The sequence below is a fragment of the Oryx dammah genome, unplaced genomic scaffold (genome assembly GCF_014754425.2).
Source record: "Oryx dammah isolate SB20612 unplaced genomic scaffold, SCBI_Odam_1.1 HiC_scaffold_23, whole genome shotgun sequence".
NCBI lineage: Eukaryota > Metazoa > Chordata > Mammalia > Artiodactyla > Bovidae > Oryx > Oryx dammah.
In genome coordinates this window covers 104,871,908-104,884,440 of record NW_024070207.1, presented here as the reverse complement: position 1 = coordinate 104,884,440, position 12,533 = coordinate 104,871,908, and the positions used below count along the sequence as shown (strand labels likewise).

Sequence of the window (12,533 nt, the reverse complement as noted above, 5' to 3'; positions counted from 1 at the left end):
CTCAGCTAGAGGCACACATCCTGGAATGTGAAGTCAAGTGGGCCTTACAAAGTATCTCTATGAACAAAGCTAGTGGAGATGATGGAATTCCAGCTGAGCTATTTCAAATCCTGGAAGATGATGCTGTGAAAATGTTGCACTCAATATGCCAGCAAATTTGGAAAACTCATCATTGCCCACAGGACTGGAAAAGGTCAGTTTTCATTCCAATCCCAAAGAAAGGCAATGCTAAAGAATGTTCAACCTGGCACACAATTGCACTCATCTCACACGCAAGCAAAGTAATGTTCAAAATTCTCTAAGCCAGGCTTCAACAGTACGTGAACCATGAACTTTCAGATGTTCAAGCTGGTTTTAGAAAAGGCAGAGGAACCCAAGATCAAATTGCCAACATCTATTGGATCATTGAAAAAGCAAGGGAGCTCCAGAAAAGCATCCACTTCTGCTTTATTGACTACACCAAAGCCTTTGACTGTGAAGATCACAACAAACTGTGGAAAATTCTTAAAGATATGAGAATACCAGATCACCTGACATGCCTCCTGAGAAATCTGTATGTAGGTCAAGAAGCAATGGTTAGAACTGGACATGGAACAATAGACTGGTTCCAAATTAGGAAAGTAGTATGTCAAAGCTGTATATTGTTACCCTGCTTATTTAACTTTTATGCAGAGTACATCATGCAAGATGCTGGGCTGGAAGAATCACAAGCTGGAATCAAGTTTGCTGAGAGAAACATCAATAACCTCAGATATGCAGATGACACCACCCTTATGGCAGAAAGTGAAGAACTAAAGAGCTTCTTGATGAAAGTGAAAGAGGAGAGTGAAAAAGTTGGCTTAAAACTCAACATTCAGAAAACTAAGATCATGGCATCTGGTCCCATCACTTCATGGCAAATAGATGGGGAAACAATGGAAACAGTGAGAAACTTTATTTTGAGGGGCTCCAAAATCACTGCAGATGGTGACTTCAGCCATGAAATTAAAAGACACTTGCCCCTTGAAAGAAAAGCTATGACCCACCTAGACAGCATATTAAAAAGCAGAGACATTACTTTGCCAACAAAGGTCCTTCTTCTCAAAGCTATGGATTTACCAGTAGTCATGTACTGATGTGAGAGTTGGACCATAAAGAAATCTGAGTGCTGAAGAATTGATGCTTTTGAACTGTGGTGTTGGAGAAGACTGTTGAGAGTCCCTTGGACTGCAAGGAGATCCAACCTGTCCATCCTAAAGGAAATCTGCCCTGAATATTCATTGGAAGAACAGATGCTGAAGCTGAAACTCCAATACTTTGGCCACCTGTTGTGAAGAACTGACTCATTTGAAAAGACCCTGATGCTGGGAAAGACTGAAGGTGTGAGGAGAAGGGGATGACAGAGGATGAGATGGTTGGATGGCATCACCGACTCAATGGACATGAGTTTGAGTAAGCTCTGAAAGTTGGTGATGGACAGGGAGGCCTGGCATGCTGCAGTCCATGGGGTTGCAAAGAGTCTGACATGACTGAGTGACTAAACTGAACTGAATTCCAGAGGACATTTACATCATCACTGCTCACAGAGGCCATGCTGATTTGGAGTCCTGTGGCTTCAAGCAGCTAAGGCACTGCACACATTTCTCTCCTTCAGACTTGAGCAGCTTTGCAGACAGTGCAAATATTGCCCATGTTCTTTCATTCAAGGAAGTCTAAGATTACTCAATAATACTTGACTATTCATCATTCCCGTAATAAGTGGAACTCCCCACCTTCTAAACTCAGTCTACTGTGCCCTTCTGGGTAGCCCTTCATGGGCATTCTCCCAGTTCTTTACATGTAGAATAGAACGGACTCCTTCTTTTTCTTCTCTCTGAGATGAAATTAGGAATTTGACATCTGAGTCCTAGTATCTGTCCACATCACTATGCTACCTTGCTTTAAGTCAGTAAGAAAATAAGCCACCAAATTTGTAGTTTTTATTAGTCTCTTTGGGGACACCGGGGAAAGTGCCTAAAAAAAAAAAATCTAGATGATTTTCACATAGGCATTTCTCAGTATTTCTAACTTTAAAATCATCTTGACCCAGATTTCTCTATAGCTCTGGTTGTGTTTTCAAGACCATCAGGGCTCCTGCCTCATATGTCATGCCACTTTCTACCTAAGTTCTTGGGATAAGTCAGTCATGATGAAAATACACAATTAGCTTAGCATTTTATCTAACTTGTCGCTAGGTACCTTTGGTCAACCCTGAGAAAGTGGTCCTAAATATCACTTGATTATGTAGTTCTGTTGTGTTGTGTTACTTGCTTAGTTGTGTGTGGCTCTTTGCAACTCCATGGACTGTAGCCCTCCAGGCTCCTCTGTTTGTGAGATTTCCCAGGCAAGAATACTGGAGTGGGTTGCCATTTCCTTCTCCAGGGGATCTTCTCAGCCCCAGGATCAAACCCACATCTCCTGCATTACAGGCAGATTCTTTACCATATGAACTACCAGGGAAAATATAGTAAATATATAGAAAATATAGTACTGCCCCTAAGAGGCCTATTGATCCACCCATAAAAACAAAAAGCTAGATTCAATTCCAGATTCCTAAAAAATAGATTCTATGGACGGTTTTTTTTTTTATTTTTTTAGTTTTCTGCCCTGTATTAAATTTCACAAATATCCAACTAAGGAGGGTTTTAATCAGTGCATCATACTGAAATGGTCTTAAGAATCCTTCTTTAGGTATTTATGACTCCCTCTGAAGTTCCCTCTTCAAATCAGCCCCTCAAATTTCTCACCTTCTCTGTGATCTGGACCCCTCCCAGCTCACCTCCATTGTCTGTGCACAGTTTTCCTCAGTTAAGCCTTAATCTGCACCCAGGTTATGCTCTGACATGCAGCTTTGGGTCCTTTCCTGTTCTGACAGATTTTCTTGTGAGCCATTTCTTTTTTTTTTTTTTTAATATTTAGTTATTCATATGGCTGTATCAGGTCTTAGTTGCAGTGTGAGAACTCTTAGTTGTGGCATGTGGAAATCTAGTTCCCTGACCAGGGATTGAACCCAGGCCCCTGCATTGGAAATACAAAGTCTTAGCCACTGGACCACCAGGGAAGCCCCATGAGCTGTTTCCTCTTCCCTCTTCCCATCCTCACCTCCACAACTCTGGTAAAGAAAAAATTAAAATAATAATAAAAATAAGAAGCCTTTCTTGGCTCTTGCTTATTGCTAGCACAAGGTTCTGATTAATTCAACAAATATGTATGGACTGCCTAATGAATATTATGGATGGCAATAATCAGAATTACAAGGTATTCTTAAAACATTGTTAAGCTCTTCAAATATTTTAGTGTGAGCTGTTTGCTTCAATTGAAATTCACACAGAGGCTGCTCTTGAAAATTTTCCCACAAGCCCAGGGAACACTCCTCAGATTTACAGCAATGAAAACATATAGGAAGCCACTCACTTAGGGGCGACCAAGCTGTAGAGAAATGATGAATGCCAAGCCAGGTTGCCAGAAACTGATTTATAAACCAGAATGCTGATTCATCAAATGAAATGGGAGATGAATCTGGTAAGATAACTGGCATCAATCATTTGAACAGGGCACACTCCCTGTTAATGAATAAGTCCATTGAAGAGACTAAATTGCAGATCTGAAGGCTTCTTGAGACAAGTAATTAGAAAGAAGAGGAAGGAATGTTAAGGGGCATTCTTTTAAACTCAGGTTGCTCAGGCACTGTGTTCCTCCCAATCCTGAGGGTTTTATGATCTGAAAAATCTGGCAGCTGACACTGCCAGTTCTTACCTTTCAGGTGGTTTTTGTCCCTTCCTCATTCAGGCCACCACCCTTGTCTTGAGACAACAAAGTCCCAATACTGTTAGAAACATTTAGGTTAGAGCTTACTTTGCATTCATGATACTTCGTCTCTTCTGCTTTTAGGAGACAAACTAGAGAATTCAGTACAAATATCTGGGGAGCACCTTAAACTCATCTGCCACCTTTTAAAAAATCTATTTTATTGAAGTATAGTTGATTTCCATTGTTGTGTCAGTTTCTGGCACACATCAAAGTGATTTGTTATATATAACAGTTTGCATCTACTAATCCCAGATTCCCACTCCATCCTTCTTCCAAGCCCCCTCACATTTGGCAAACATGAGTCTGTTCTCTAGGTCTGTGATTCTGTTTCTGTTTCATAGATAGGTTCATTTGTGTCGTATTTTTAGATTCTATCTGGAAGTGATAGCGTATGGTATGTGCCTTTCTCTGTCTGACTTGCTTCACTTAGTATGATCATCTCTAGGTCCATCCATGTTGCTGCAAATGGCATTCAATCAGTCAGTTCAGTCGCTCAGTCGTGTCTGACTCTTTGTGACCCCATGGACTGCAGCACGCCAGACTTCCCTGACCATCACCAACTCCCAGAGCTTGCTCAAACTCATGTCCATAGAGTCGGTGATGCCATCCAACCATCTCATCCTCCATTGCCCCTTTCTCCTCCTGCCTTCAATCTTTCCCAGCATCGGAGTCTTTTCAAATGAGTCAGTTCTTCACAACAGGTGGCCAAAGTATTGGAGTTTCAGCTTCAGCATCAGTCTTTCCAATGAATATTCAGGCAAATGGTTTTATTTCCTTCTTTTTATGGCTGAATAATATTCCATTTCATTTATGTACCACATCTTCTTTATCCATTCATATGTTCATAGACATTTAGGTTGCTTCCATTTCTTGGCTACTGTAAATAGTGCTTCAGTGAACATTGGGGTGCATATATGTTTTCAAAGTATGGTTTTCTCCAGATACAGGTCCAGGAGTGGGATTGCTGGATAATATGATAGCTCCACTTTTATTTTTTTAAGGAACCTCCATACTATTCTCCATAGTGGCTGTACCAATTTATATTCTCACCAACAGTGTAGGAGGATTCCTTTTTCTCACACCCTCTGCAGCATTTATTATCTGTAGACTGTTTAATGATGGCCCTTCTAACTGGTGTGAGTTGATACCTCATTGTACTTTTGCTTTGCATTTCTCTAATAATTAGCAATGTAGAGCATCTTATCATGTGCCTATTCATCAACTGCTTTTTATGTAGACCATTTTATAATGAGTTATTTCAACAAATGAATAACCATGTCTGTTTCAGCTTAATGCTTATTAGCTTTAATTTTCAAAAAGTGGCCGTTTTTCCCATTCAGTTTAGCAACTACTTAATAAGCTCCTTGAGAGCAAGAAAACTCTTGGGAGGAAACAGAAATAAGCAAGACAATCCTCTACAGAAATTTACAGAAAGGTTCAAGCAATAACAATAGCGACACAAGTTGGGAATAATTATGGTACAGAATTAAGAATCACGTAAGACCGTTTTTTCCAGAAAATGAGATCATCACGCATCTGAGTGTGAGAACGGGGTGAGTTTTGAGCTGGACCTTCTAAGGCACATAGTTTTTGGCCAAGAGGAATGGGAAAGAGGCTGCTCTGCACAGTCGAAGAGATCTTGGTAAGCCACATTCTAGAATGAGAACAGCCCCAGGCATATTCAGAGACAAGTGATAGCACGGACCATATTTGAAGACTGTAAAGAGGACACAGGTTGGGTTGGCCAAAATAAACCCAAACAAACTTTTTGACCTGCCCTGCCAACTCTATTATGGCTATCAAAAGTCTAAATAAACAAAAAACACCCTCCAAAACACTAATCCTAATTGTAACTACAAGTAAGTTAGCTTGTATATTTTTTACTTTTCTAGGTAACACCCAAATTTGAAAAGCCAGGACAATTAAAAGATAAGTATTAAGGCAATAACATAACATTTAGTGATTAAATAAATATGTTGGGAGCAACTTGATTATAATCAGTCATCAAATGCTGACCCATATTTAACCATTGTTCCTCAAAACTCTATTCTTAGTAAAATGAAACATGCAAAATTAGTATAAAGCCTTTAATTTCTCAACTTCTGGCAGTCCTGTTCAGCTCCAGAGTGCCTGGTCATATGTCATTTTCTATTGTGTAATTTCACTCAGAGGTGCTGTATTTTTTGGTGTTTTAATTGGTGAAAAATCGATAGTGAATCAGAAGAGAGTTGGAACTGTTAAATGGCAAGATTATCTTTAATTCATTTGTTTTTACTAATTAAAAATGAATAACGTATTTTCTTTTTATCTGTCATATAAATGATGGAAAGGAATCTCACTATATCTAATTTAGGACTTTTTTTTCTGAGTCTTCTCTCATCCTCCTTCCAAATTTCTGAGGTATAAAAAATGACTTTCTGCCTTCACATAAATTGCCCCTGAAATGTTTGTATAGTTTAGTGACAGCCATCTTCCACTTACTTCCAGGAGAAAGACTCTATTCACGCACTGTTCAGGCTCTTTCACTGGCTTGAGCAGCTTGCAACAGGGAAAAAAATGTGACATTATCAAAGACTTTCTTGTGGATTTTACTGTCTGCTGTCTTCCAGTAACACATACTCATACCTAAGTGCTGAGGGGTGAGAAGATGGAGTGAAGAGACCAGAATGAATTGACCTCATGGAGACAGGGGCTTTCTAAGATGAAGTAGGAAAGATGTTGATGAGGTAGGAGCCACTTTAGGAATAAGTGTTTCATATGATATGTATTTTTATTTTAATTCATTCTTGATTCAGCTCAACGTAAAAAAAATATTGGAAGAATGTTATTCTGTGGTCATTAGAATTGACAAGCCATGCCAGGGCAGGATTGTGGGCTGATCAGATTCTGAAATGCAGTGGCCTCACTTGCCTCCCAAATTTCTGTTCTTACTGTGACTTGAGCCAGTGACTTACTTCTCTACCATTAGATCAATTTTCTAACTTATCTAATAGAATTATACATTCTTGGTATTATAGTAATGATTAAAGTAATGCCATGTATAAAACATTAGCACAATACCTGGCACAGAGTAATCAGGCAATCCAACATCATGGATTGATAAGAGATATCAATCTCTTAAGAGATGATAACAGATAAGAGATGATAAAAATAGATGTTGTTTCTTTATGGCACCTATTTCTTTGGTGTAGGTGGTTGTATACCTCTTTTATAAAAAGTATGTCTTCATAGACTATAGGGAACCCATGGCTGTTTCTGGGACACAATGTAAATAGATCCATCATCATGCACAGTGGAGAAATAGAAGAATTTGGGAACTGGCATCCAAACCATTGAATCATGAAGACATTATTAGTATAGGAATTTCCAACTAACAAATTTCTCTCTCTGAGAAGAATGTCCTTTCATGTCAGTACAGAAGGAGATTACCCATTAATTTTTTAGAGACAAACAGTAAGCATCCACTGGAATTCACCTACCACCAAGTATAGATAGTATGTCCATGTATGTATACACACACAAGTACAGCACCTACCATGTATGCTGATATAACATGGGATGGGAAAGGGATTTGTTGATGAATTCTTATATCTTTAAACACACTTGAAAGCTCTTGAGAGAGTTATCTTGTATTTAGTTATCTTAAAAGTTATCACCACAAAAATGGTAATTATGTGATCATTTTGATCATTGGTGATCATTTTACAATATATTCATGTATCAAATCATTTGTCTACGTTAAACTTACATAATGTTATATGTCAAAAAGCTAGAACAATAAAAACAATAATATATATATATATATGTTCATATATATATATATATGTTCAAGTCCCCTAGGTTTGATTTTAGAAAATACTAGTCAGCACACTTAAGCTGCTGCTGCTGCTGTCTCTTCAGTCATGTCCGACTCTGTGCGACCCCACAGACGGCAGCCCACCAGGCTCCCCTGTCCCTGGGATTCTCCAGGCAAGAATACCGGAGTGGGTTGCCATTTCCTTCTCCAACGCATGACAGTGAAAAGTGAAAGTAAAGTCGCTCAGTTGCGTCCAACTCTTAGCAACCCCATGGGCTGCAGCCTACCAGGCTCCTCCGTCCATGGATTTTCCAGGCAAGAGTACTGGAGTGGGGTGCCATTGCCTTCTCTGACACTTAAGCTACTCTCTTGAATTCTTTCTCTTGAATCTTGAGATCAAGCTCAGAGTCACTGATGTGCTGGTAACTCTTCAGACTTCCTAAAAGTACTTCACAGAGGAAAGGGGGCAATGTTGAAGTTGATCAGCTTCTCCTGAGGGTCTTGGACAAGTTGTCGTTCAGAAGTCAAAATTATTAGAATGCAGTAAAATAATTGGTTGTATCTGTATCATGTATGACATTCCATCCTAAGAGAACTCAGGGGGCAGAACCCCATAATCAGAGTACTATTTCTGCAGGAAAACCTATGAATATTCACACTAAGTATGATGTTTTAAAAGATCATAAATATCCTTAAGCAGTTTCAAGGACATTTCTGCCACCAAATGATTTATATTACTGAAAAGCAGCTTTCAGTTTTTAGACCTTCTGGAATTCTGAATTACAAGTGAGGAACTGCAGATCCATAAGTGAATTCAACTATCCAGGGAATCAGTATAAGACTCGCATTCCTCTCTGTTTTTCCACAGCCCCTAAAAGATTGGAAATTATTACTAAAATAGCCCTATATCTTGTAGTTTAATCAAGATGGAGAATTTGTGAATTATGTAATCACAGACATGCATGCATGCTCAGTCCCTCAGTCATGTCTGACTCTTTTGCTACCCTATGGACTGTAGCCCGCCAGGCTCCTCTGTCCATGAGATTTCCCAGGCAAGAATACTGGAGTGGGTTGCCATGTCCTCCTCCAGGGGATCTTCCCAACCCAGGGTTCAAACCCAGGTCTCTTACATCTCCTGCACTGGCAGGCGGGTTCTTTACCACTAGTGCCACCTGGGAAGCCCCAATCACAAACATAAGCACCTAAAAATTCATATACATATTGCATTATATTTATTGTCCTGTATAATTCTTCTTTTAGCAGCATTTACCAATGCATCCCAGTAGCCCCACTTGAACTGATATAGATTGCTTGCCTGGCCCAATGCAAACATCTAAATCATTGAAAAAAGACTTGGAAACCACAGCTGGAAATTACACACCTATCTCTGCAACGAGATATTATGCAAAGAGAAAATGAGTTGAATACTTGAATCTGGAGCCCCTTCTCAGCTTCACTTGAAATAATTCTGCCTGAAAATTGCATAACATGAGTTCACTGATAAGAAAAGCAATGAGTTTTAATAAAATAAGTGTGTCTAAATTTAAACTACCTTTCAGATTTCAAATGGTGTAAGGGAAAAAGTCCCTCAAAGGTTTAAAACCTACTGAAAACAAGAAAAGAAATGCAGAATAAGAATAAAGCAAGCCAAATCTCTACATCTATATCCTGATTTATTTTTAACAATCCACCTATCTATTTATCTAGCTAGCTAGCTCTCATATTTTATTCAAGCCACTGTTAAAATGCAGAGTTATCAATGGAAAGCTAAAGACAGTTGCTCTTTTTCAAGTAAAATCTGACTTTTATGTATGGAGAACACCGTCTTATGCCTCCTGCATCTTCTGTCTATCAAAAAAACATTATATACATACTGATGCTCCAAATGTGGCTTTGTAAAGCTTTGAATCTAGGAGGGGCACCAGAAATCCCCTTCAATTAGAAGAACTTGCAATCTAGTTAGAAAAGATGCTACTAGGGCCATGTGGATTGAGAGGGCACACAATATGCCATAAAGTGTTATGCCCATGATAAGAGTTGCTTGATTATCAAGCACTCACATTCACAGCTAGTACCTCAGAACCCTTATTTTCCCATTTGGACTCTGTTCAGATCCAGAGACCACATGTGCCTTGGTGGAGAAAAAAAGATTTATTACACTGAAACATGAAATGACCGCTCTGTAGGTCTGAAACTCGGGCAGTTCCATATGGTGCGCTGTAACCTAAGATGACTTGATCTGAAATCTATTGCCCTAGGTCAGTTCCTCTTTTGTGCCTCTTCTAACCTTGGTCTTGGACATTTTGTCCTGGGGCAACAGCCACTCCCTGCTGCTGCTGCTGCTGCTGCTGCTAAGTCACTTCAGTCCTGTCTGACTCTGTGCCACTCCCTACCTACCCTAAAATCTTTGTGCTTCCAGATTTCCCAAATGCTACCTACTTAACCTGGAGTTTGGCCATTGCCTAGGCATCTGACCAATGGGCTTTTATCTGCCAACTCTTCTCTCCAAACTTGCAGGACTCAGAGAGTGAGTGCTTTCTTAAATCTTCTTCCCTAGACACCCTGTTGGACTCAGCCTAGTTCCAGCTCTGCATGACATCACACTTGATCATCAATCCAGAGCTGTCTGAATTCAACCATCACAATTCAATTGAAAAGGTCTCGATCCTAGGAAGATATTTTTCACCCTAATCACATTACCTCCTCTGCTGCATTTGACCCTGTGAGTCACTCTGTCCTTCCCGAGATTCTTTTCTTACAAGTTATCATGAAGTAGCTGCCTTTGTTCTTTGTTTTTGGTCCTTTGTTCTTTTGTTACTCTAACCAAACAATTGCCACTCACCACTTGGAGCTCCCAAGCCTTGGTCTCCTGTCCTCTCCTCTTTTTAAACTCTCTCTGGACAATGACATCCCAGAATGGCTTTGACTATCAACTATGTGCTGATGGTTCTCTTAACTCCAGACACCTACTCTCCATTACCATCTAGACCTGGAGATGCCACAAGGGTCACAGATTCAATTCTTCCTCCTCTTCCAGTGCTTACTTTCTTTTTTTTTAAAAAAAAAAAAAACATAGGTTTATTTATTTTTCCATGCCTGGTCTTAGTTTGGGCATGTGGGATCAAACCCAGGCCCCTTGTATTGGGAGCGCAGTCTTAGCCACTGGACCATCAGGGAAATCCCCTCTTCTAGTGATTTCTTTTCCAGTTGGTGACACTATGCGTGCATGTGTGCTGTCGCTTCAGTCATATCTGACTCTTTGAGACCCCATGGACTGTAGCCCACCAGACTCCTCTGTCCATGGAATTCTCCAGGCAAGAATACTGGAGTAGGTTGCCATACCATCCTCCAGGGGATCTTCCCAACCCAGGGATCAATCCTGAGTCTCTTCTGTCTCCTGAATTGGCAGGTGGATTCTCTACCACTAGCGCCTCCTGGGAAGCCCAGGTGATGATATACAGTCACCTAAGTTAGGACTTTGGTATTCATCTCTGATCCCTCTCTCTTGCTTCCCCATGGACCAATCCACTACCAAGTCTTTTCTTTCTATTTTAGTTAAGGATTTCTTAAAACTGTTTCTTCCTCCCCATCTTTTCTAAAATGGAGTGTTGTTGTTTTTTTTTGCAATGAAGTTCACTATAGTTTACCTAAAGTCCTTCTCCTATAAGACCTCTGAATATGATATTTGCCCTTTCCTCTGACAACAGCATCAGAAACATCTAGAAACTGATGTCATGATAGCATCAATGATTTTCATACCCCCTTGTATAAACATAATTTCCACATAACAAAAGATTTTCCATATTGATTTTTATTACACATGTTAAAAAATGAGATAAAATACTTGTGCTTTTAAAACAATTTTGAACAGTGTTTCTATAAGAGGTAAAGATACACCGTATGTAGTGAGTCCAATTGCCATTTGTTTTGACTATAAAACTCTATTAAATCTAAATCTCTAGGGATATAACCCAGGCATCTGCAATTTAATAAATGCCCAAAGCAGTTCTAACATATAGTCACAGTGGATAGCCATGTCCCAACAGATTTGGAAGAGAGATGGCAAGGAAGACTTTAGTGAAGAATTTGAGAGGAAGTAAATATATCATCAGGCTTCCATGGTGGCTCAGATGGTAAAGAATCTACCTGCAATGCAGGAGACACCAGTTCGATCTTTGGGTCAGGAAGATCCACTGGAGAAGGAAATGGCAACCCACTCCAGTATTTTTGCCTGGAGAATTCCATGGACAGAGGAGCCTGGAGGGCCACAGTTCATGGGGTCACAAAGAGTCAGACATGACTGAGTGACTAACACACACTCAGGTATATCACCTTCAGCTCGTGTTACCTACCCAGCCAATCCTGCTAAAATTGGTAGGAATATAGCAGCCAGATTTATCAAGGAGGCCCTCATATCTTTACCAGTAAAAATGAGAGGGTTGCTTTCTATGATCTCAAAAATTCTCAGTAGTGTTCTGAACTGAGTAAAACTGAAGAGTTATGTATAGTAAGGGGGGAAAACTTTTCCTAGCTCTTAGATACCTGATGTGTTATTTCTTCTTCTAGCCTGCATCTAAAATGCTTGGTTCACTAATAAGCATACATTCACTGTAACTCAAATTAAATGATCTAAGCATCCAGGAAGATGGTAATATGGAAAGTCAGCTGCAAGGCTGGTATGTGGATGGGTGATTTCAAAAGCTCTTAGCTCTTGATATCAGTAACTGTATTATATTTTTCCTTCCTTATAAAATTCATGTACTGTTTATTGCTTCTATAGTCCTTCTGAGTGTGTAAAGGCACCTCTCACTCATTCTCATTCTTAAAATGCGCCAGTTCCTTGGTGTATAAGAAGGAAAGCTACAGTTGGTTATAAAAACGTGATGGATGATTTAGGTGGCTGTATTCA

General features: G+C 39.7%; 1 protein-coding gene and 1 non-coding gene across 2 annotated transcripts in view; one reads left to right on the top strand and one right to left on the bottom strand.

Annotated features, from left to right (window-relative positions):
* Window positions 1–12,533, top strand: part of IL1RAPL1 (interleukin 1 receptor accessory protein like 1) — a 682,102-nt gene that overhangs the window by 554,691 nt on the left and 114,878 nt on the right. The window lies entirely within an intron of this gene.
* TRNAG-UCC lies at window positions 3,008–3,079 on the bottom strand. Its single transcript has one exon. It is a non-coding gene; the product is annotated as a tRNA-Gly (tRNA).